This window comes from Rhipicephalus microplus, chromosome 5 (assembly GCF_043290135.1).
Source record: "Rhipicephalus microplus isolate Deutch F79 chromosome 5, USDA_Rmic, whole genome shotgun sequence".
NCBI lineage: Eukaryota > Metazoa > Arthropoda > Arachnida > Ixodida > Ixodidae > Rhipicephalus > Rhipicephalus microplus.
Genome location: NC_134704.1, coordinates 128,930,232 through 128,934,190, shown reverse-complemented (window position 1 = coordinate 128,934,190; position 3,959 = coordinate 128,930,232).

The window sequence follows — 3,959 nt, the reverse complement described above, 5'->3', positions numbered from 1 at the left end:
CGCGTAAGCGTGCCGTAGACGCCACCTCCGCGACAGCAAGAGCTTCTTCTTCTACTCCTTCGTCTTACAGCAGCCGGCGCGTGCCAGCGACGACGTCGAATGATTCTTCTTTTTCAAATATGACAGAATACGACGATGACATATCGTTTTCCTCAATAAAGATTACGCAGATTTTTTGTTAATTAGCTATAAATGGCCGTGATTGGTTTTACAGGGTGCTGTGCTCGTGCTTTTTAATGACAGTACCTGGCATTTTACGAGCCCAAAACCACCGTATGGTTACGAAGTACGCCCCAGAAGAGGTCTCCGCAAATTTGGGCGTCTGGTGTTCTTGACGTCACACGGCACACAGGCCCAGGGACGAATCTCTATCTACTCAATTGAGTGGGAGGGCGGGGAGCTTTTTTTTTATTGTTAGTAGTTACTATCGTCACAAGAATTCTGTCTCGGTGTAAACATAGTTAATTTGTGCTACTAGTGATCCCTATCACTTGTCTCGAGGATTCATGAGAGGTGCGCGATAAGACTGAAAGCAGCGCAGTTGGGCTGCTGACGCACACCAGCCCCTCTCTAGAGCCGCCACTGCACTGACCTCTATTATTTCGCCTTTCTTGTAATACGACTACCGCGCTCTGGATCGAACACGTCACCGTCAGCTCAGCAGCCGAGTACCATACACGATGGCCAATCTTCAGGTTTTATGTGCGTCGCCTCTGTCGTCAATGAAAATCAGTTCAAAGTCACGCAGCAGCGCTGTGATGCGTCTTCGTCCATGTTCTAAGTTAATCGCGCTGCTAGCCACGACGAATATTTGTTTCAGGGCCACAGTATCTTGCACTACAACCCGAGTATTTGTTTCCGTCCGTCCCTATAACCCCGCAATCCACTGGCGGCGGCAGACCAAACCTGTTCATTCCGAACGAGGAAGTTTATCATGGCCGCGCAAAGCTTATTTTCTGCTGTCAAGACTGCTATCAAAGTGATGACGTCAATGATAATGAGGACAAAATTTTCCAGTGCCATTTTTTAACCGAGATGACTGCGCTCCTGTTCATGGGGTAGACCAACATATATAGATTTTCCAGTAAAACCCCTCAGGGTGTGTACAAGCACCTGCCTTTTTGCTCATTTCTCCCTGAAGGCGCGCCTTTAATTCGTGACGGCTTTCTTGTTCTTAGGGCGGGAAATTCTGTTAGTAGAGCCGGTAAACAAAAATAGCATTCGATTGTTTCGCACGTGAAAACACTTGCATAAACGTAGTAAATGATGGTTGAACGCTCTGTCAACCCCAAGAAAAAAATTTCTGGCTCAGGTCCTTGTGTAGAGCGTAACCAGCCCTTTTATGGGCGTCTATACTAGGATGAATAATTCCGTGGCTGCTAGTAATGTTATGCATATCAGAAAGAAGAGCGCGTTTCTCTCTATTCCTCTCTCTCTGTGTTTTTAGAGCCCTTTTTGGAGCGACACGGTAAGGCATACTTTGTCTTTTTCCTTACGCTAGTCGGCACTCGAAGCAGTTCACCACTTTGCGCAGCTTCACTGAGTTAATTGATCTTCTTCTTCTTCTTCTTTTTGTCCTCTGCACATGACACACAGCCAATAAAGGGGATCAGCCGAGTTGAAGGTGAATTTTTTCTATAATTACAACATAATGTTAAGCTTAGGTTCTCCAGTTGATTATTGTAAGTAGTTGCTGATTAGAAGTGTCTCCACCCACGGCTTTCTCTTCTTTCTTGCTTTCATCAGTGACTTGGCTGTAGTTCTGCCGGTACGACACATTCATGCGGATCGTATTTATTTACCTCGCGCAAGCATGGTTATACCCACGCTTCCACAATACCCAGAGGGCTTGATACACCAGACTTCGAGCTTAGGGTCGTATGTTTTACAGCAGAGCAATGGTGTAGCCAGGGGGTGGCACACCACCCCTGCACTGTTGCTAACTACTCTTTAAAAATAGTTCACGCCAAGGTCAGAATCACCCTATTTCACCCTGCACAATTTTTTCATTACCCTACGTTTTACCCTGCACCTAGAAATGGCGCCGTGTGACAGAGTAAGTACAGACAACATATACACTGTATGACGTTCAGACGTATGGAGTGCCTCCGAGATCGGCTCACCTGTTACCGTGCGACCATGCCATCTAATGACGCCATCATTTGACGTCACTTGTAATGACACAGTGACATTGCAATCACTTGGTGACATCATCGAAATTTCTGGCGATATGCTATGCCACAATGACATCATTAGGCGGCGTCCACAACAACTTCTTGAACACTCACGTTGGCGCCGACCATCGCTTTTCTTGTATGATTAGTCATCTAAAGCGTTCGTTTCAATAACTGAAACCGGCCCCAATCCCAAATTTAAAAGCCCCTCCACGCTATAAACAGAAGGGAAACGACAGCGAGGGGTAAAATACACCCCCGAGAAAAATAGGCACCAAACCTAGCACAAGAATGTTCAGCGTATTATCGTTCATCTTTCATGCTGGTGACATAAAAATTTGAACATTTTCAAATAGGATATTTCAAGGAATGTAACCTTTGGACATATCGAATGGATTTTTGTCATTTTTCACTGATCAATGACGGGCGAAATGTTGAAATTACTCTACGTCACTGCCGTAGAGTAATTACCCTACGCTGGCCGAAAAAATTCTCAAAATACCCTTTGAGTAGGCTAATTACCCTTTTGCAGTCTGTGCCCCACTGCTGTCTGTGTAGAGTGTTAACCATTTGCATTCTGTACAGATAGTTAACAAGAAAATCTGAAACATGGCCACCATCTCTGATGTGGCATCATGTACCCAGCCTTCAGCAAGTTAGTGCAAGTTGCGCTGTTTTTTTTCTCAAATTTATTTTGTTTTATACACTAATTTATTTATAGCGATTCGTCTTACATCTCAGACGGACTTGCTAATTTTCTACTTGAGTTGGCACATGCATTTTGATACACACTGTGCCGTAACCCGGTGCGTCCGCTCAGACCTGCGGCGTTCCGAAAGAATCACTAAAGCAAGCTTCTTTGCATGTTGACCATTACTGAGAAAAAGCCAGCTTTACAAAATCATTCGGCGGGTTCTGCTGGATATTCGTTGTTTACATGGACACTCTCGCCGGATTGTCGCCGTTGCCGTCACGTGCCGAATATGCATGTATGTGTGCACTTCTGTGTAAAACAGGACAAACAAAAAATACCTCGGAAGAGAAGCATTTTGGATCATCCAACTGGAGATTCGAACCTCCGAGCCCTCACTCCGCAGCGTGCTGTGTTAGGACAAGCTCAATCACGTGTCATGCATGTACCAGCGGTATAACGGCAATCTATTTATGTATGCCGCTTCCACTAGTGATACATAGCATCCTGTTTGAAATTCCATCAGGGTCACTGCTGAGTTAACCAACGAGGTTTAGCTTTCCTGGATAGAACACGACGTGCCGGGGGTCTGGAGAACTGCATCGGTAGTACTCTCTTCAAACCCAGGCAAGGCGCTCGCGAAAGAGAACCTGCGTCCCATCTCAATCCCGTCTTACGTGGGAAAAGTGATGAAGCATGTGGTACACAACAGAATCTCTCGACATAGTGAGGATAAAGAGCTCTTTTCACACAATATGGTAGGCTACCAGCCGGGCCTCACCACCAAGGATGTGGTGGTCCTGATTAAGACGCAAATGATCGACCAAGCAGCCCGAGAGGTTATTGACTCGTGATCTTACCGAGGCATTTGATACAAGTTTACCCCGCAGGGGCGCCTGCGCAAGTAGGCGTTTGGTATGTAGCGACACCGTGGACACGTGCTAACGGGGGAGTTTTGACTCCCTCCCATGCCTAGCCGTGCGTGACTTTGCCATGTCCAGGGAGAAGGGGATCCTGGGGGTTGAGCTGACGCTGGGTGATTCGACCTTTAAGGCCCCCCGGCAGAGGCAACACACCCCTTTGGCCCCGGCTTC